Here is a 22,509-nt window from a genome sequence, read left to right as displayed (position 1 = left end):
ATCCATGGTCTGAGCACACCTGTTGTTGTCTAGCTAAGGGCTGAGAGCAGGCACGGTATTCAGGTGCAAACTATGTGGCGGGAGAGCTTAAGAAGGGTCAGGAAAGCCTGAAGGCGCTCTTCACGCTGAGGGGCCCTTAGAGGGCAGAGGGTCCCTTCTTCTCTCCCACTCCCATTCTCTTGCTGTACGATCTTTGCCTCCTTGGGAGGAGGAGGATTCCTCTCTCCTGAGGAAGAATTCACCCTCACATGTAACCAAGATCCTGAATAAAGCCTAACCCTTGTTCTACTCTGGAAAGTCTCTTCTCTCATACGTTTATCCGGTTTGGCCACCGAAGACCAAGAAAGGTAAGACTCGGGTTGCCCATCGGCCTCTAGGCCGGACACCTCCCTTCCTCCCTCCTTCCTTCTTAGTTGTGTCCCCCATAAGAATGTGGATTCCTTCAGGCCAGGGGCTTCTTTTTGCCTTCCTTTGTATTCTCAGTCCTGGACATAGGCCTGACAAATACTAAACCCTTGACAAATCTTGTTAGATTCTGCATGTGAGGAAACTGAGGCTCAAGGAGGTTAGTTAGTTAGACCATAAACCCAAGACAGATTTTGAGCCCAGGTTCTCTGATTACAGAACCACTTGTCCTCTGCTGGCACAGCCTTCAAGGAAACCACGTTTCTACCTCCCCCCTTCCTGCCCCTCCCCTCATGCTACAGTGAGCCATGGGGGGAGGCCCCATCTGAGATGAAAGTAGGAGTGATATGAAAGATACCTTCAGATCAGGGGAGGGTCAAGGGGATGCTGGAGCCAGCTCTAAGCAGATCACAAAAGCTGATTATCAAATTTTCAGTGGGAGCATTTACATTTTGGAACTCAGCAAATGCTACAAACCAGAGCTGGATTTATTGTTTTGCTGATTTAAGAAAGATTTAAGAAAGTGATGGAGAAAATGTTAACAATGCAGATTCATCTTAAACATGAGTAAAGTGTACATTCCTCCCCTGGAGAGCCAGTTGTTAAATATTTATAAGCACACCCCTGGTCCATCCATGGTGGTGATGGTGGGGAAAACAGAGCCCCTAGACTGCAGGTGGAAGGCCAGCTGAGAGAAAGGTAAGTGTAGCTGGGAAGCAATGAGAGAGAGGAGTGACCAGGATTGCAAACACTTTCAATGCCTTCTAGATCTGGTACCCTGGATCAAAGTCCCTTTGCTCCACCCTAGTTCCTGCTCTTTTGTGAATGAATTATTTTTGGTTTGGGCAGGGACCTGTGATTTTCTTGGTTTAGGGAATTCTTTGGGGAGGACACTTGGATAAGCCCTGGTTCTGCCATTTAGAATCTTAGATCATTGCCTGCTGCGCTGAGAGATTAAGTGATTAACTCACCAGCTGCCTTAATGTGTCAGAGGCAGGACTCCAACCCAGACCACTGATAACCTAAGCCTAACCCATCATCAAACCAGAGAATTCTAGATCTAGAGCCAGGAGGGATGTTGACTCTATTTGGTCCAATCCTTTCATTTTACATATTAGGAAACTGAGGCCCATGTAAGTGAGGTCACTTGCCCAAGTTCATCAAGGTCACCAAGTGGCAAACTGGGGATTCGAACTCAGGACCTTTGACTCCTCTTTCTACTGTATCTTGCTATCTCAGTGGTTTAGTCCCTAGTCCTTTTCACCCAACTCTGGACACATTCCAGCTTGTCACTGTCCCACATCTGGACACAATCTGACCAAAGCAGAGAATTCTGACAATGACCACAAGATGGCAGTGAGTCCTCAGGGAATTGAACCACACTTTGGGAGGGGACTGGTGGTGAGGAGCAGGAAACTGACAGGAGGATCAAGGCCTCAGCCCCAAAGGGAGGTCCAGAGACTGGGGGTAGCCTAGGACACAGAGAGAAGAAGGGGTTGGAGACGATCATTTGGGGAATGGCAAAGTTCTAGAAGGTGGGGATTTGAATGGGCGGTAAGATAAGAGTAAGGAGCTAAGATAAGAGTCCAAAAGACCTGAGTTCAAATTCTGACTCATGTTTATTAGCTGTGTGACCCTGGTCAAGTCACTTTAACCTCAGTGTCTCTGGTTTCCCATCTGTAAAATGGGGATAATAACCACACTTCACAGAAATGTAATGAGAATGAAATGAGATAACTGCTTTGCAAATGTTAAAGCACATTATATAAATAACAGCCATTATTATGAGGTTTGTGCAGGGTCATTGAGGGGGATAGAGTCCCCTGGGGGAGCAGAGAGAGTAAAAGCAAGGCTGGGTCACTTTGCTCAGGTCCTAGAATGGTCCATCCCCTGGCTGCATGGCACATGTAGGCCAGATGGAAGTCAGCTTCCAGCTGCTGGGAGGCATTTGGGAGAAGCCAGAACCACCCAGAGAGGGCTGTGAGCTACCCTAAAGTAGGGTTAGTTTGTAATTCACCATGCAAATGTATGCAAAGCACTAGGGGATTCCCATACCTCCTGGCCCACTGCCCTGTGGACTTGGGGCTTCTCTGAAGGAAGCCACCTCTAGAGACTTGGGGCTTTTCTTTCTCCCCCTAGGCGACTGAGTGATGGAGCATGGGCAAAGGCAGAGGGAGCCAGGGCCTTTCTCCACTCTTCCCTTAGCCACTTATTAAATAAATGCTTGTTGGCTGTTATCCCTACTGGTTCTATGACTCACGAGTAAGTCCTTTCCTTGGTGGAGGCTCAGCAAATTCAACCAATCAACGATGTGCCAGGGCCCTGTGCTGGGGGGCGAGGATGCAGAGACAAAAGTGAAGATGAAATGTCGCCTGCCTTAAAGAGGAATACAAAGCCTTTCACGCCCTACCTCACAGGGTAGGGAATCTTTTGGCAGAGTGAATGGAGATCTTGCTTAGAGTGGAGACCTGGCTTCTAGAGAAAGGCTTGCCTCTGATATGCCTTGGTTGTGTGACCTTGGGCAAGTCACTGCAGTTCCCTCTCAGTGAATTCTCTAAGACTGAATTGTAGGAGAGGTGCAACTCTAGATATTGGTAGAGGGAGTTGCTTCGCTGGGAGTTTCTACTGAGGAAGTTGCAGACCCTATTCTGTCCACCCCTCCCAAGCCCTGCAGAAAGAGCCATTATAATGGCCCTATTAATTCTCAGTTGGACAAGTTCCCTCCCCTTGGCTAAGTCTCAGTTTCCCCATGGGTGAATTGAGGGGCCTCTGAGCTTCTTGTGGCTCTGAGTGATCTGATTCCTCTTCTCTCTCTTGCCTTCTCTCCTTCCTGTTCAGCTTCCTTCTCCAGAGAAGTCCCAGTTACCAAGCTGTGTCTCCCTCTCCGGACAGCCTGTTGCCATAGCAGCCGCTCCTCTGACCCCTGGTTGCCATGACGCCCTGGGTGCACACCTGCCCGCTTGGTGGGCGGGGCTGGGAATCTCGGTTTTCCCAATCTTCTCCTGGTTCCCCTTGATACTGAGAGGAGGGGGCTGATGTATCTCTCCACAGCTCTTCTTCCATCCTGGGGTAGCTCTGGCCCCGGGTTCCTGGATCCTGTCTGTAGCGTAGAACATCCTCCATTTTCTGGTCCAGCTGAATGAGTGCTGGGCTTGGGACCCTTGCCACTCAGTAACAGCTTGATCTACGGCAAAACACCTCCACTCTCTCAGCCTCAGTTTCTTTCATCTGCAAAATGGGACTAATTCTCCACTGATGGGGAAAATGGTTTGTAATTCTCAAGGGAGTAATTAGCAGCATCCCTTCCTCACAGCAATCCTGGGAATCAGAGAGTATAGACATTGAAAGAGCCCTAGCTCTGGGCTAGGATGATCTACATTCAAATCTTGCCTCTTGTGTGATTGTGGGCAAGTCATTTGAATCATGCTGGGCCTCAGTTTCCCTAACTGTAAAATGAGGGAGTTGAAACAAGTAGTTATTAAGTGCCTACTGTGTGCCAGGTACTGTGCCAAATGCTTCACAGGCATCAAATCACTTGATTTATCCTCATAACAACTCCAGGAGGTGGTTGCGATTATCACCCTCATTTTACAGTTGAAGAAACTGAGGCAGGTGGAAGGGAAATGACTTGCCTAGGGTCAAACGGGTAGGACCTGGGCTCATTCTTCTTGGCTTCCAGGCTGACCTTTTAGTCTCTCTGCCACACTGTGCCTCACTTTATTAACCATTCTTATTCTCTCTTTACAGAGGAGGAAATTTAGGCTCACGGAGGGGGAGGAGCAGAGCTGGGTGTCCGAGTCCTGGGAATCCAAGGATTCCTTCTCCTTCCATAACATCACGGCCCTATGTGAACTGAAGCCAGCAGAGCCAGTGACCCAAGGGCTTCTGGGACCCGGATCACCTTGTCCCCAGTACAGCCCTTTGAGTGCGTCGGGGATGGAGGGTTGCCTAAGGAGACATAAGGGAAAATGGCCCTAGAAGGTCCAAGTTGAGAGAACTTGGAGGCCACAAGTCACAGGGTCACAGAGTCATCACAGAGGCATCGAGTCTAATCCTGAACAAGAAACCCTGAACAAGACTCATCTTCCTGAGTTCAAACTCAGCCTCAGACACTTCCTAGCTGTGTGACCCTGGGTAAGTCCCTTCACCCTTAGCTTCCTCATCTATAAAATGAGCTGGAGAAGGAAATGGCAATCCATTCCAGTAGCATTGCTAAGAAAACCCCAAATGGGGTCACGAAGAGTCAGACAAGACTGAAAATGACTGAGCAACAACACCAGAACTTTCACTCAAAGGCCCTGGTACTGACCTTCGGGGGTAAGCTGAAGAAGGCTAACCCCTCTTCCACATCCATAACAGCCCTGGGGAGGCAGCCTGTTGTAGCAGAGAACTTTAACAGGCTTCTAGCTCATAGATTTAGCACTGGATGGGACCTTGGAGTTCACTCAGTCCACCCCCCTCATTTTATGGAGAAGGAAGTTGAGACCCAAAGAAACAAACCCACTTGCCCAAGGACACCCAGGAGTCAAGTGATCCGTCCTCAAATTCTGCCTTTGATTTTTACAAGTCACAAGCACCAAGGGACTTCTTCTGAGCCCCAGTTTCCTCATGTGAAAAATGGGCACGTGTTAGAAAAATTCTTTGCAAAATAAAAAAATTTTGAAATTATACAAATTGGCGCTATTTTTTTAAACCACTGAAATACTGATATGCTACTTTGTGTTTCATTTTGACCCAATATTTAGAACAGTAGAAGGGTGGCCCTAGGGGCAGTGACTCAGTGCTGTATGTGAACCACCAGGTGGTGCTCTAGGCTCAGTCTCCTCCAGCATGCCCTCCACAGCGCATGCCTAGGTAGAGACTTGCCAGGGACTCAAGCTACCAAAGTTCTTTTTTGTGCCAAAGCCAAAGTCTGGTCCTATCCAGTCTGGGTATGAACATATTCCGACAATAATTCACAACTTCTGATTTGCTCGGATCACGTCCCCTTTCCCAATAAGATTCATATCAAACATAAAATGAATGTTCATTCAGAACATGAGAGGCTCACATCTGGATTCAGTGCATATTAACCATGAATTCAATAGAAGTAAAGGAAGGAAGTGGACTTTGACATGAAGGCTCCTTTCTGCTTCCTACCAAGTGTTCAGCTGCCCCTGGCTCCGTACCCCCAGCATAGAGCTCAGTGCCTGGCACAGAACAACACTTTGCAAATGCTTGTTGATTGACTGATCGATGGGTTGCTAGACCAGTAGGTCATGATCCTGGCTGAGTGCTGGGCAAAGGCAGGCGTCTGTGGAGTTAACGGCTGATACCTGGAGGCTCTGGGGTCAGAAGCAGTAATGACTCAATGTTACCTGGGGAAGAGGAGTCCCCCAGCCATGTCTCTAAGTGAGCCCTGTAGCAGATTCCTCTGCAAACTGCCTGTCTCTCTCTGCCTTGCTTCTCATGATTCTTGGTTTTCTATGGACTGCTGCAGCATGATAGTAAATGACCTGAAGCAGCTCCTATGTGAAAAGTCCCAGGCAGTCCGTAGCCAAGACCTGGTTTTCTCATTCTTGTCTGGCAGCTAGAAGATTCAGGAAATTGCAGGGAAGAAAACCCAAGCTGTTTCAAACAGGATTACATGATTACAGCTATCATCTGAAGGTCATGGACCTCACAACAGTGCCTTTGTCTCTTCTCTGCATGGTCCAGTCCTGGGCTCACCAACTGGGTAGAAGCTTTGGAGCAAATGTTTGTTGAATGCACTAACATTCTGTGCTTGAAGGCCCCTCCCAGCTCTGACAGCCCATGTTCTAGCTCTGACAGCCCATGTTCTATGTTCTAAGGCCCTTCCCAACTCTGACAGCTCATGTTCCCTATTCTTAAGATCCTCCCAGCTCTGACAGCCCATGTTCTAGCTCTGACAGCCCATGTTCTATGTTCTAAGGCCCCTCCCAACTCTGACAGCTCATGTTCCCTATTCTTAGGATCCTCTCAGTTCTGCTCTCCTGCTCTGGGTCCTCCTCTATTCTGCTCTAATCCTAGAAACTCAGCACTTAGTACATAGTAAATACTTAATAAGCACTCTCTTTCTCTCATCTCCCAGCTCTAACATTCCCTGTTCTAAAGTCCTTCCCAACTCTGACATTTTTTGTTGCAAGGAAGCACAGAAAAGAATGCTGAACTGGGTTTAGACCTGCTTTTAACACTTGTAATTGTTCAATCGTATTTCAGTTGCATCTGACTCTTCATGACCCCATTTGGGGTTTTTTTGGCAGAGATTCTGGAGGGGTTTCCCATTTACTTCTCCAGCTCATTTTACATATGAGGAAACTGAGGCAAGCAGAGTTGGGTGACTTGTCCAATGTCACACAGCTAGTAAGTGTCTGAGACCAGATTTGAACTCAGGGAGAGGAGTCTTTCTGGCTCCCACAGCCACTTTGTGCTCTATGGTGCCACCTAGCTGCCCCTTTTTGACACTTACTAATTATATGACTCAGGGCAAAGGACTCTGGGTCTCAGTTTCCTTATGTTTAAAATAGCTGTAGACTATCGGTAACATCCACTTTACAGGGTTATTTTGAGGCTCAAATGAATTCAAGCACGTAGAATGCCTTGAGAGCCTTAAAATGATGTAATGACTTAACAAGAGCTAATTACTGCTGTTATAGGTCCCTTCCAATCCTTATAGGTAAAGTAGTAAGTACAATAAGTGAATAGATTGCACTGGGAGTTAGGAGCCCTGGATTCTCATCCAAGCTTTGCTGTTGATTCCCTGCATGACCCTGAGCAAGTCTTTTCACATCTTTGCTATTCAATTTTCTCATCTGTGAAATGGGGATAGTACCTTGCTATAGAAAGCATTCTTGAAGCACTCTTAGAATGGCGATTGTTGTCATTCAAGTGGATTTGAACAAGATGGGTCCATGAGAGGGAGAAACGGCTAATACAGAGGGGATGAGGAGCTTGGGGGAAAAGATGCAGAGCTTATGCCAGGACAGATGGGAAGCTCCCTGGTTTTAATTTGGGGTGAAAGGATGAGACAATGGGCTGTCCTGCTTTGTCCCTCCCCTATCTCTCCTTGATCCTAGGGAGTCCACTGCTCATTCTGGGTACCACCACCCATGTGCAGCCAAGGGATCCCCCAGAATAGGTACCCACTCCCACCCCCTACCTCTTGCACAGAAGCTTGCTCCTTACTTGGGCTGATTCCCTGGGTGGGACAGCTCACATTTTTTATTTAAAAAATGAGAGAGATAATAAGAATGTCAAGGAAAATTGATTTGGGGATTTTTCAGCCCCTAATAAATTACAGGAATATGTTTATCAAGTTATCTTTCCCTAGAAGGCTCTGGCAGGAAGGGGTGTGTGTGGCTCTGGGTAGACATCCTCCTCATGGGCCCCCGGATCATCTAGTCCACCAACAGGGCCTAAGAAACATGGAAGATGAAGTACCTGCTGTGTGCGGAGCCCTGCAGGAGGCACTGGGAAAATCCAGAAGTTAATCAAGATCAGATTTCTGTCCTCAAGGGAAGAAGAGGGGAAAGAACGCGAACCTGATAACTGCAACCTTGCACAGACAATACAAACATGGGACCCTGGGAGAGCATGGAGGAAGGTCCTTAGGAGTGTGGTCATCATGGATGGAGTACTGTATGAGGAGTCAGGAAGATCTGAGTGCAGATCCTGCCTCTGAGACTAGTGTGTGAGCCTAGGCAGGTTCCTTTACTTCTGTATGCCTCAGTTTCCTCATCTGTAAAATGGACATAATAGCAACATCTACTTCAGGGTTGTCCTAAAAATCAAATGCAATAATGTGCGTAATGTGCTTCCTCTTCCCTTCCTCCCCCTTTTCTCTTTTCCTTCTTCTCCTTCTTCATCTCTTTCTCTTCTTCTTCTTTTTCCCTTTTATTCTTTTCTACTTCTTGCTCAGTGGACTGTGGCAAAAAGGGATGACCTAACGACCTTTGGTTATTGGATAAGAGCATTGGAAAGTAGGAGTTTTGAAGGTGTCTTTGGGACAAGTTCCACAGCAGACGAGTGACGGGCAGGGCACACACCCTAGCCTGCTCCTATATGGTTTGAATTTCTTCTCCAGGTCTCAGCATTTTAGAGCTTTCCGCTTTCTGTAGATTAGAGGTGATGAGTCTTTGCAGTGGTGACATCTGCTAAAGATGCTCTAGTGTTTGCATGTGTCTCTGTTACATCCAAAAGCAATTGTGGGTATCACTCTGCTCAGAGGTAATTCTCTGGTTTTGGTGCCATCCAATGAATGACTTTTCAAGGCTCTTTTGGAGTCTACATGGCTGGAATGAGGATTTGACATCTGCTAATATATGAAGGATAGGGAACTGCTGGCAGAGGATGTGAGCCACCTAGTGGTGCCTTTCTAGACATTAGACAGGTGCTTTTCCCCCCAGCCTGCAGTGATATGTCACATATCACTGAATGAAGAGTCTGCGTGAATCAATAAGTTTGGGGTCCTTAGGGATTTCTGTAATTTCTAGTAGTGCTGGCCTGGAATTAATTATAATGAGTCAATAAACAGTTATTAAGCACCTACTGTGTACCAGGCACTGTACTGAACATTGCAGATCAAAGAAAGGTAAAAGACAGTTCATGTTTTCAAGGAGCTCATTAGGATCATAGATTTAGAGTTGGAATATCCATTAATATCCATTGAGTCCACCCCTCTCCCCATTTTACAGATGAGGAAATTGGGACTCAGAGAGGCTAAATGTCTTGCTCACAATCGCACAGATAGGGAGTGTCTGAGGCATAATTTGAACTCACTTTCTTCTTACTTCCAGTTCACTGTTACTTATTATCATTCTTGACATCGTCATCACCGTCATCGTCATCACTGCCACCACCACCATCATCATCATCATTTATTACCACAATTTAGGCAAGTTCAAGGAAAGTTTCCTGGAAAACCCATCAAGTAAGGAGGGACAGGAAAGATATTCCAAAGACAATAAAACTGTCCTCAAAGGTCCAAATGCAAGAGGGTCATCGTATGTTAGGAGGCAGTGAGGAGCTGGGGGATAGTTATTCACTGGACTGGAGAGACTAGTACACAGAGGAGATAAGCCTGGAAAAGACAAGTGGGATTAGGTTGAAGAAGGACTTGAAAATCAGGCAAAGAAGTTTGAACTTTACTAGGTATTAGGGAGCCCTCAAAGATTGTTGAACAGAGAAGAAACATGACTGGTTTTGTACATAGTCAAAGTGATTCTGGCAGTATAGAGGGTGAAGTAAAGTAGTGTAATACATGGAAGCTTAAGGGGCTGATCCTGGGGAGTGTCAGGAGGAAATGAGGGGTTCTTGGAGCCCCAGGCTTCAACAATCTTAGTCAGATGCTCTGTCTAGACATGCTACTCTAGAGAGGGTAACAGTAGCCCTGTTAGGGCACAGACTAATATAGCCAAGGGGTCTTGCTGGGGGTTCCATAGGGGCATGGCCACAGGGGTTGTGTGGGCACTGTCTGGGTTTGAGAGCAGCCACACTTGGTTCCCAGGACCACTGGCCAGTCTGTTGTACATAGCTTTGCATCTGAGACACCTCCAAAGTACCTTGAGTGATCCCTGGGTCTCTCCCTCCTGCCTGGGATCTCCCTGGGCCTCAGATTTTGGGAGGGGATGGAGCTGTAACTGCGGGGTTCTGCCCAGGTCTGTTAGCAGAGGGAGCTGCTAATGCTAGGCACTCCCAGAACTAGCCTCTGGCCCAGTTGTAATGCTTAGGTGACTTTGCATTATAGCCTCGGGCTCCATTGTCAGGGCAATAAGCTCCTTCTATCCTTCTCCATCCTTGGGGGCGTGTCTGCTCCAGGCTGGAGGCCTCCTGTCTTACTGGTCCAGGAGCTCTGATGACGTAGCCGATGGGGGCTGGGAGGGAGAAGAGAGAAAATCTCCCTTCCGTCCCCTCCTTGCTGCCCTCTGGCACTGCAAAGCTCTCCACCTCAAAGAAGTAAGTGCTCCCAAGGAGTCTTCCGCGGCTGGATGATCGGTCTCTTTTACACAGAGTCCTGATTTTCTTATCCAATCACAAGATAGTTTCCATATGGTGTCAGTTGCCTTAATCCAATGGCCAGGGCCCTTTAATCTTCTCAACTTGACTAAGGACTAACGATTCACAACTTGTTGCTTATGGGATTTTATGGAAACTCCTTCTAACACCTTAATACCTTGTGATTTTCAGACTTCCCTGACTCAAGCCAGTGAGGAGGCCTGGGAAACTGTCTCCCTTCGCACCAACAGCATTGTGAGGCTGGGGTGGGCTGGCTGGGCAGATGGGACTTTCCCTCCCTTCTGTCAGAAAAACAATGTTCTATCAATTAGAACTGTTCAAGTGAAGGATGGCTTCTTGGAAGGTAGTGAGCTGCCCCTCACTGAAGAATGCAAGTGAAAACTGAATGATGAGTTGACAAAGGATTCTTGAGGCAGCATAGTGTCTGAATGTGGGCTTGGAGTCAGGAAGGCATGAGTTCAAATCCAGCCTAAGGCACTTATTAGCTATGAGACCCCGGACAAGTCACTTAACCATGTTTGCCTCAGTTTCCTTATCTACAAAATGAGCTGGAGAAGGAAATGACAAACACTTCAGTGTCTCTGCCAAGAAAACCCCAGATGGGGTCATGGAGAGTCAGACATGACTGAGACAACTAACAAAAGCAGCAACATTTTTTAGCCTCCCTGGGTCTCAGTTTTGTTCTCTGTAAAATGGGAATAATGATAATGGGGCTAATAATGCCTGAAGCGCCTGCCTTACAGGTAGGTGTTTGTGAGGCTCAAGTGAGATGAATAGCTAGAACCATTTCCATGTCACTGAGCTCTACCAACGCCAGCAGCTGCTGGACAGTGCTGGGTTGGATTGGATAGGGACTTCTTATTCTATGTCTCTGTGAGAGCTGGGAAGCCCTTAGAGCAAAGAACGAGGCCTGAATCCATAAACTCCCTTGTAAGCCGGGCCTCCCCTGACTGGAGACAGGGCTTGGAGGGAAAGGAGAGCGATGGAGAGGGAGAGTTCTAGGGAGAGGGAGAAGCTACTTTCCTTTAGATGGCCACCAGGGGGAGGAGCATGCAGCTCCCAGCCAGAAAGAGAAGTCGACTAGCTGGGGCTCAGTCAGGCACTCCAGGACCGTCCAGGTAGCAAAGAGGTCACTTCCTATGGTGTTCATCCAGCTGTCTCTCCATACCCATCATCTCATGGGACGCTCACAATACTCCTGCTAGAAGTGGAACAGGGCAAGGGTTCTTATAGGCATTTGACATGGGGGAGACTGAGGGTAAATGACTCTCTCAAGGTCACACAGCTGGTAAATGACAGAGCCAGATTCTCTCTTCACTGTGAGATCAAGGCTCTGTCTGCTAGGCCACATTGCTTGGCTGCTGGAGCTGGAAGTCCGCTGGAAGTTCTCAGGTCATAGGATCCCTGCTCTAGACCTGGAAGGGAGCCCAGACGCTAGCTAGTCCAAGTTACCCTTCCCCATTTGATAGATGAGGACACTGAGGCAAACAGGGTGAAGTGATTTGGCCAGTTACTAATAAGTGACTCTGTAAGTCATTGACTCTGCTGTAAGTGTCTGAGGCTGGATTTGAACTCATGAAGAGGAGTCTTGTTGATTCTAAGACCAGTGTTCTAATCCACTGTGCCACTTAGGAACCTCTGTGATCATTGCATACAGCTTCATAATTTTACAGAGAAGAGTCAAACCCAGAGAGATGGGAAGGGACTTCCCTAAGGTCACATGGCTCATAGCAGACAGACTCAGGATTCAAACCAAGCCTCCTGACTCCAGGACTCTTTCCACTCTACCATGGTGCATCCCCATAGGATTTTAGAGCTGGAAGCACCTTTAGCCAATTGTACTGTAAGTTCTACAGTGTATAGATGGGGAAACTGAGCCCCAGGGAGGAGAAGGTTGTTGTTCCCATAACCATGAGAAACTGGTTATTTGGGGATTGTAGTATTTTAGAGCTGGATGTGTACTCTATATAAGGTCTGTACCTGCAAGATCATTTAGTTCAATCCCTTTATTTTACAGATTAGTGAACTGAGGCTCCATCAAGTTGATTTCCTCAAGATCACACAAGAGTCACTGGCTGAGCAGGGTCTGATTGATCTCAGTCTCCTGTATCTCTTCTTCTACTCCCTCAATTCAAGCTTTTTTTCCTTTTCCTTCTGTTTCTTGCTCCCATTTATCCCATTATCCTTGCTCTGGCCACAGCTTTCCTCTCTTTGTCATCCTGCCCTTTTCTCTCGTTGGCCATTTTAAGGAGGCACTTCCCTCTCCTCAGGAATCTCTTACCTTGTCGTGTCCTCTGCCTCATCTTCTACTTCATCCTTCAGCCTCAGTAACCCCCACCATCCACCTTCTTTTCTCCTTCTCCTGAGCTACTAAACTAACTCTACTGGAGCCCGTCACAAAACCATGGCAGCTCACGAGCTGTTTTTCTTGCCTGACGGCAACGGGATGGTCACTGATGCTTGGCAGTCCTGAATAACTTCCTATCACCCTCTCCTCAGCTGCTGTTACAAATTATCCGAGGTCATAGCCATGATGGGGATCTTTGCTTCCCAGGAAATTAGTTACTTCCACCAAATGACCCACTGTGGTTAATGAAAAGAGAAGTGTGCTTTGAAGACCTGGCAGTGATTCCCATCTCCTACCTTGCTTACTGTGCTACCTTAAGAAAATCATTTCTTTCTGGACTTCACTTCCCTCATCTCTAATATGGGGATGCTAACATACGCATGTAGCAGAGCTACTGTGAGAAAAAAATGCTTTGTAAACCATAAGTTGTTAGAGAAGTAGGAACAATTGTAATTATTATTTGGTGGAAGGAGATCTCTTATTTTAAGTGAAATCCACTGATCTATCATTCCTGGCTTGGGGTGTGGAGCCTCTGACTTTCTTAGTCACTTAGTTGCTTGACTCTCCATGTTTTGAGACCTTTGACACCCAATCCTTTATTACCTGACTCACTTCTTTCACTCCAGGTCCTGATACCCTTGGTCCCAACCTGCCTTCAAAGTGACTGCCTTCTAAAATGTCAAAGGGGCTCATTGTGAAATTTTCAGGGGGAGTATTTGCTTCTCAGAAATCAGCAAGCACTACAAGCGAGGGCTCAATTTATAGTTTTGTCAGTTGTCTAGGCTTAAGGAAGTGATGGAGAAAATGTTAATACTCCAGATTCAACTTAAAATTATGTCATACCTACATTACCCCCACCCCTGAGAGATGGTTGCTAAACGTTTACTAGCATACCCCTGTAGCTCTTTCTAAACCAACAAAACATAAGCATTCAGCATAGCTTTTAAGAGCTTTATATGACGATTTGTGTTGTCCTTCACAGAAAAATCAAACCACTGAAGGATCTCCATGTAGACATTAGTTAAGAACACTGTATTTGAATTGTTGTCCATCCTTCATTTTCAAAGAAGAGCAATGCCACCACAGGGTGATTGATGTCTTGGCTTGTGTGTGAATTGGATTTAAGGGAGGTAAGCTGCACAAGGTCATCAACCTCCCTCTCTCCTCCAGAGTCATTGAAGTCCAGTGCAAGATAAAAGTCAAGATGATCATGATGGCTCAAGGTGCCAAGGATGGCCTTGGTGTCTTTGGTGTGTGACCAAGCTCTAAGCACTCTACAGCACCTGCTTCAGCTGCCTTCATGACTGGTGGAACAAATTGTTCTCATCCTCCCATTCTACCAGAGAAAGATTTCACATGTTTGGGACAGATGCCCTCTCTTTCAACTCACAGATGGGTTTCAGGCCCGTTGGTTACTCTCAACCTGACTTGGCCTGTCCACCAAGATAGCTTACAGGGGTGTGGCTGCTGTGTGTGCTACAGCTTCTTGGAACCACGGGTAAGAGTTGGGCGACAGGTGGACACCAGATAGATCTCTTGGCTATCTTCTATAGCAAGGAAGGTGCTGGCCTAGGCTTGCCAGTCTGTGGATCTTCCTGCCATCTTCTCCCGTCTCCTTCCATTGTCAGCATTTACTAAAATCAAAATACGAATGCCCCTTCCTTTCTCATGCAGCTAAGGGCAAACCCTTTGTAGCTCAGTCTCTCCATCTTCTGGTCAGTCCAACGTCTGTTATGTTCTTACATGCTCATCACTATTCTAGATCCTGTAAAAGATGCACAAGGAGTTAAAAGATGTGGTCTCTTCTTTTAGGAACCTTGTGCTTTTATTGGGAAGATTAGATAACCTATGAAGTAACAGCGAGTCATAAAAGACAATCTACAAGTGGTAAATTGTGTAATACAGAGAAGACAGAGAAATCAGTGAGGGCTGTGGGAGTAGCTAAGGAAGGCTTCATGGAAAATGGAAATGGTTAGTTGGGAATAGAAAAATGGTTCATTTTGAGAGGTAGTATAGAGAGCTTCGGCCTTAGAAGCTTATAAATTCAGACTCTGCCAACTGCATATATAGTCTTGGGCAAGTCATTCTATGTTGCTGGATCTGTTATCTCACTGATGAAATCAGTAGATTGGACTATAAATTCCCTTCAATTTCTAAATCTATAATCCCATGATCTTAGTATTTGAACAGGATATGTGATAAAGGGCAAAATAAAAAAAATATAGTCACCTAGGCTCAAGACTATATCTCATCTACTGATTTAAAAAATTGCTTTTTGGTTACGTTTTGAGTTCTGAATTGTCTCCCTCCCTCCCCTACCCCCACATTGGAGAAGGCCAACATTTGATGTAGAGATGTATATGGAACCATATCATCCATGCTTCTACACATCCGTTCTTTCTTTAGAGATAGCATTTTCCTTCATAGTTGATTTAAATAATCATATTACTCAGAAAAGCTTAATCATTCACAGTGACTTTTCAAACAATACTGCTGCTTCTGTATGCAGCATTCTCTCCGTTCTCCTTGTTTCATTCTGAATTGTTTCATGCAAGTCTTTTCAGGTTTTCCTGAAAGCATCCTGCTCATCTCTCTCTCTCTCTCTCTCTCTCTCTCTCTCTCTCTCTCTCTCTCTCTCTCTCTCTCTCTCTCAATAATTAATTAATTTTTAGTTTTCAACATTCACTTCCATAAGATTTTGAATTTTCAATTTTCTCCCCTCCCCAAGGCAGTATGCAATATGATATAGACTCTAGTTATACTTTCATATTAAACATATTTTCACATTAAATCACGAGAAAGAAGAAACAAAACAAAACAGCAAAAGAAAAAGAGAGAAAATAGTATGCTTTGATCTGCATTCAGATTCTAAAGTTCTTTCTCTGAATGTGGATAGTATTTTCCATCTTGAGTCTTTTGGAGTTTTCTTAGATCCTTGAATTTCGGAGAAGAGGTAAGTTTATTACAGCCAGTCATAGCACAATGTGACTGTCACTATGTACAGTGTTCTCCTGGTTCTGTTCACTTCGCAGCGTCAGTTCATATAAGTCTTTCCAGGTTTTTCAAAAGTCTGTCTGCTCATCATTTCTTATAGCACAATAGTATTCCATCACAACTGTATACCACAACTTGTTCAGCCATTCCCCAGTTGATGGGCATCCCCTCGATTTCCAACTCTTTGCTACCACAAAGAGAGCTGCTACAGATATTTTAGAACATATAATTTTTTCCCCTTTTTCCTGGTCGCCTTGGGAAACAGACCCAGTAGTGGTATTGGTGAGTCAAATGGTATACACAGTGTTAGAACTCTTTGGGAATAATTCCAGACTGCTCTCCAAAATGGTTGGATCAATTCACAGTTCTACAAATGGTGTATTAGTGTCCCAATTTTTCCACATCCCCTCCAGTGTATTTGTCATTTTCCCCTTGTATCATTTTGCCAATCTGATAGGTGTTAGGTGATACCTGTGAGTTATTTTAATTTGCATTTCTCTAATCAATAATGCTTTAGAGCATTTTTCATATGACTATAGAGAATTTTGATTTCTTGTTCCAAAAATGCCTTTTCATATCCTTTGACCACTTATCAATTGGGAAATGAGTCATATTCTTATAGATTTGACAAAATTGTGTATATATTTGAGATAAGAAGCCATTATCTGAGAAACTGGCTGTAAAATCCACCTTCCCCAGTTTTCTGTTTTCCTTCTAATCTTTGGCTGTGTGGTTTTATTTGTACAAAACTTTTAAATTTAATTAAATTTAATGTCATTGAAATGATCCATTTATATTCCACAATGCTCTCTATTTGTTTATTCATAAATTCTTCTTCTATCCATAAATATGATAGGTAATATGTTTCATGTTCTTCTAATTTATTTATGATAACTCTCTGATACTTATTTGTATCATGTATACATTTTGACCTTATCTTCATGAATGGTGTAAGATATTGGTCTATACCTAGTTTCTGCCAGACTGCCTTCCAGTTTTCCCAGCAATTTTGACCAAATAGTGAATTAACATCTCCAAAGCTTAGATCTTTATGTTTATCAAACAGGAGATTACTACAGCCACTTACTACTGTGTCTTCTGTACCTGTTCTACTCACCGCTCTATTTCTTAGTCAGAACCAGGTTGTTTTCATAATTACTGCAACTGCTAGATATCCTTCCTTTACATTTTTTCATGAATTCCTTTGATATCTTGACCTTTTGTTCTTCCAAGTGAATTTTGGTATTGTTTTTTCTAGCTCAATAAAATAATTTTTGCTTTTTTAATTGGGATGGCACGGAATAAGTAGATTAGTTTAGGTAGAATTGTCATTTTTATTACATTGGCTAGACCAACCCATGAACAATTAAGATTTCTCCAATTATTTAAATCTGACTTTATTTGTATAAAAAGTATTTTATAATTATAAATATATAATTTTATAATTATGTTCATATATGTCCTGGGTTTGTCTTGGCAGGTAGACTCCCAGATATTTTACATTGTTTGAGGCAGCTAAGTAGAGCAGTACACAGAGTGCTGGGCTTGGAATCAGGAAAACTCATCTTCCTGAGTTCAAATCTGGCCTCAGAAAATTACTAGCTGTGTGACCCTGGGCAAGTCACTTCACCCAGTTTGTCTCAGTTTCCTCATCTCTAAAATGAGCTGGAGAAGGAAATAGCAAACCACTCCAGGATCTTTGCCAAGAAAACTCCGAATGGGGTCATGAAGAATCAGCAGAACTGAAATGACTCAACAACAACAAAATTTTATATCACCTACAGTTATTTTAAATGATTCAATTTACATTCATTCACAGATTTTCAATTGATATGAATCTAACTTCGTTTCCACCCTGCTTCCAGCCTTTAGAGGAACAGATTCCCAAATCAATAAGCACCTTTATTAAAAAATAACAACAAGAAAACATATCCAGGTCAGGAAGACCAGTTAGGATAAAGTTATTAAATGAGCGTTCTTTTCTCCCACCTTTCCCTCCCCAAAGTGAAAAATAAAAACATGAAACTCTTGTTACTAATAATCAATCAAGACAGAATTTGCTTTTTTTATGTTTATTGTCATAGGAGTTTTCTTTTTCTTCGTTTTGGAGGTAGGAGACAGTGAACACATGCTTGTTAATTGAAAAAACTAATTAAAAAAGGTAGAAGCAAATGCATAGTTCAGGCAAGAGACTAAGTGGGCTTGGGTTGGGGTCAGGGGCACTTGGGTGGGAAATGGGCAAATGTCTGTAGTGGGAGAGCCCACAGATGTGGCAAGCTGACTAGGCAGGGCACGTGGGTCAGTAACTGGTTGTCCTAGGCGACCTCTGAGGCTTTGCCCAACTCTGAGATGTGGTGACTCTGGGAGCTGGGCGTGGCTTGGATTCTGGGGGTCAGGAGAACAAAGAGTTTTTGACTCTTTGGGGAAGGGAGAGAGGATATGAAATTTAGAAAGAATATGCCAAATGAAATACCAAATAATTCTCTCTGTCTGCCTGTCTGTCTCTGTCTGTCTGTCTGTCTCTGTCTCTTTCTCTCTCGACTTCCAGTTTCCTCATCACTAAAATGGGGACAGTAATTCTTCCTCCACCCACCTCACTGGGCATTGTGTGGAGGAAGGTGCTCTGAATCCTTCAAGGGTTCTGTCTGTGAGTGAGGTGATTGTGGCATCCTACCCTCTGTGGGTCCTGGCTTCCTCCAAGCCCCAAGGAAGGTAGACAAGGCCAGACCCTGGTTCCTGAGACCTCGACTCCTGAGGCCACAGCTCCTGTGACCAACTAGAGCTTCCTCTGGCCAGGGTAGACATCCAGTTTTGGGGCTGAGGATTTGGAATGTGACCTTTCAGTGCCCACCCTCCATCCCGGCCTTCATCACCTTTCCAGAGAGCTCCTCAGCTTAGGAGTGTCCGCTCCTTTGGAGGGAAACCTGAGTGGTACAGGACCTCTGATTACCCCAGTGACTGACTCTCTGAGTGATTTGGGAAAGTACTTTCCTGCTCTGGGTTTCTCTCTTTTCTCTTCCATAAAATGGGAGAGTTAGATTGCATGATGTAGCACTGACCATCCCGGCCCACGTGGGCTGATGGCCAAGTGTGTGACATTTCACCTCTCCCCCAGGGTTTTCTGAGTCCCTGATGGGGGCTGGGGCTTTCCAACCTTTCTGCCATTGGCTCTCTCCCCCACCCTCACTGATGACTACAAACAGTTGGATTAGATTTTTACAAAGAAAGTACTTCAAAAGGATGTAATAAACATGTAGACAGTTTAGCATAGTCCCTAAAGAGTACAGCCTGAGTACCAAGTCCAAACCCTACCTTTGGCTTGAATCCCAGGCGTCCCATATTCTCTGGGCTTCCCTCCTGGACACAGGCTCAGCTCTGGCCTTTGTCACCTAAAACTGGGGAGGACAAATGAGACATAATGGGTGCAAACAGGGATAAATGAGATGCATCTCAGAACTAGAATAAAGGGGAAGCAGGTACCCTCACCACTCCTCTCATTCAGTTCATGGTGCCTATGCTGTGGGTCCTGACTGGGTCCCTGTTCTAAGGGGTCTCCCCACTCTGATATTCTCTGTCCTAAGCCCCCTCCCAGCTCTGACATCCCCTACTTTAAGGACCGCCCCCCCCAAGTCCTGACATCCCCTGTTCCAAGGCCCTTCCTAGTGCTTTACTCATGGCACTAACATTCTGTGTTCTAAGTCCCCTCCCCACTCTGGCATCCTATATTCTATGTTCTACATCCTGTTTCTTCCTGTCATTTTCTGAGTCTATCCTTTGATAGTGTATGATTCTGGGCCCTGCATCTTTCTCCAAGAATAGCCAAGGGTGAAGCCTAGAATACTGGAGAAGGAGGAATTTGACTGGAGCGTGGATGACTTGAGGCAGCTGGGGACAGGATGGGGTCATTCAGTTAGCGTGATGACCTTTGAGGTCATCTCTTCCAAAGTCCTTCCCCATCTCATTTTACAAATGAGGAAACTGAGGTTACGTGACTTGCCCTACTCCCACAGGTGACAGAGGTGGGATCTGAGCCCAATATTTTAGATTCCAGGTGTGGTGATCCTGGCCCTCCTCCAGCCTCCCTGAGGACTTACTGCATCTCCAGGGCTCTCCTCCCCCAGGGTGTTCCCTCAGGCCCCCACGTGCTCTCTGAGGTGATGTTTGCCCAGGGCTCACAGGGCTGAGATGGAGCATGTCAGAGTGCCTGGCTCTGGGTCTTCCCTCACCCACATGCAGGGGGTGGGGTCCACAGCTGAGGAACCCTGTGCCCACTGGGGGGTGGGGCTTGTAAGCAGTGCACTCAGTTTTCTATTAAAGGCTGTTTATTGATCCTTTCATTTCCCAGGGTAAGTGATTCATACAGAGAGACAAGTGTATCTGTCGGAGAAGGCAAGACCCGGCCATAGGCCAGGGCATAGATCCCACAGCTGGGGGCCTGGAGCTCACAGGGCAGCATCCAGAGCCCAACGCTGAGCCTGGACCATGGAGTCAATCATCTGGAAACTGGATTCCAAGATTCGCTAACCTGGAGCCTAGAAACCCAAGACTGAAACCTGGAGCCTGGATGATGGAGCTCAGAGTCTGCAATTCAGCCTCATGGCATCATTTCCCAAGTAAAATGATAAACATTCTTTCTGGGAAGGATGACATCATCCTCCGGTCCCATCCATCAGTCAAATGACAAATGCTTACGAAATGTCAACTATGTTACAGGCTCTGTACTGGGTGCTGGGGGTCTCAAGACACAAAGGAAAGTCTCTGCCTGCCCTTAAGGAGAATCCCTTCTGCTGGGGAGACAACATGCAGACAGGACAAGCAAGTGTGTATATGGGTGGCAAGACATGACAGCCAGACAGTGGGACCTGGGTTCAAAACCTGCCTCTGGTACCGAAGTGTGGTGTGACTCTGGTCAAGCTAGTCCACCATTCAATGCTCCAGACAACTCTTTGTGAGTTAAAGAGAAATATGTCAGTGCCTTTCACAGGTGTGGAAAGTTCCTCATACCTATGAAATACAAAGTCTAGACTCCAGCCCTGCTAAGTCAGTACCAGGTAGGGAGAGTAGGGTGGATGTGGCAGCCAGCCAGCTCCCATGTTCCCCAGGTAAGAGGTGGTGCTTCCTGTGACCCTGGCAGTGTGACCACTCAGAAGGATGGAGAAATCTGGCAGGTGGTGGTAGTTGTGGGGTGGTCAGTAACACTCAGCCACATCCAAAGGATGCCCCAGGGCTCCCAGTTGCTGGCCGGGGGCCCAGAAAAACTCTATGAGCCCAGGGCTCTTCTCTACTACTGCTGAAACCTGGGTCCCAGAGCATAGTCTGGTGCCAGGATGTTTAAGGAAACCTGTGCCAATATCTTCCTCCAACGACCAGGCACTCAAAGTCTCCATCAGTGCAGTCCAAGGTTGGGAAGGTCCACCAAGTTAGAGAGGCTTGTGAGGATGGGCCAGCCTGGCTCCCCAGACCCTCTGCCCCAGAGAATAGCCTCGAGGAGCAGCCTGCCCCACAGCTGACTGTCCAGAAAGCTGGGCAGGCCTTGGTTGGCAGATGAACAAGTGGACACTGGGGCCAGACCGAAAGTCTTTCATTGAGGGTTGAAAGCCATGGGGTCGCCAGAGGCTGTCAAGATAGTGAACCTGTCCCCAATAGGGAAGGGACTTGCCTAGGGACACAAGGTCCTAGATCTAAAGCTAGGAGGGATCTTGGAAGCCACCCATCCAACAACCCCATTTTACAGAGGGAGAAACTGAGGTTTAAGGACATTAAGTGACATAACTAAGGTCACACAGTAAACAAGGTCAAGAGGCAGGATTCAAACTCAGGTCCAGTGCCCTGTCTACTGTCTCCAGGTGTACCCCCTACACTGGATAGTCTCTTGAGTCTGACTCCTTCATTTTACAGAGGCCACTGAGGCCCAGAGAAAACTGATTGCTTAAAGACATACACACACACACACATGCCATATATTATGTATATATGTATGTGTGTCTATACACATATAATACACAATATACAGATATCACCCACATACATATAATATGTATGTTCATACATGTATATACACACAAAACACATCTATATCATGCATAGAAATACATGCTCACACAGATACATGGGCAGTTAGGTGGCACAGTGGGTAGAGTACTGAGCCTAGAGTTAGGAAGTACTGAGTTCAAATCCAGCCTTAGACACTTAGTAGCTGTATGATCCTGGGCAAGTCACTTAACCCTGTTTGCCTCAGCTTGCTCATCTGTAAAATGAACCAGAGAAGGAAAGATCAAACGCTCCAGTGGGTACCCACAACACTCTGGCAGGAAAACCCCAAATAGGGTCATGAAGAGTCAGACATGACTGAAAAGCAACCGGACAACAACATATGTACATACACATGTATTTTACACACATATATACATACAGAGAGAGAGAAAGAGAGAGAGAAAGAGAGAGAGACAGAGAGAGAGACAGACAGAGAGAGACAGACAGAGAGAGAGACAGACAGAGACACAGAGAGAGAGACACAGAGAGAGAGAGGGAGAGGGAAGTGGCTCGTGGTGCAGAGAATACAACACTAGGGCTGAAGTCAGGAAAACCTGAGTTCAAATCCAACTTCAATTTCCAGCTGTGTAACCCTGGGCAGTGTTTAATCTGTGTTTAATCAATCAATCAATCAGTATTTATTAAGCACCTACTATGTATCAGACACCATGCTAAGCAATGGGGATACAAATTCCTGTTTCCTCAACTATAAAACA

This window comes from Notamacropus eugenii, chromosome 4 (assembly GCF_028372415.1).
Source record: "Notamacropus eugenii isolate mMacEug1 chromosome 4, mMacEug1.pri_v2, whole genome shotgun sequence".
In the NCBI taxonomy this organism is placed as follows: domain Eukaryota; kingdom Metazoa; phylum Chordata; class Mammalia; order Diprotodontia; family Macropodidae; genus Notamacropus; species Notamacropus eugenii.
This window is presented reverse-complemented; position numbering follows the sequence as displayed.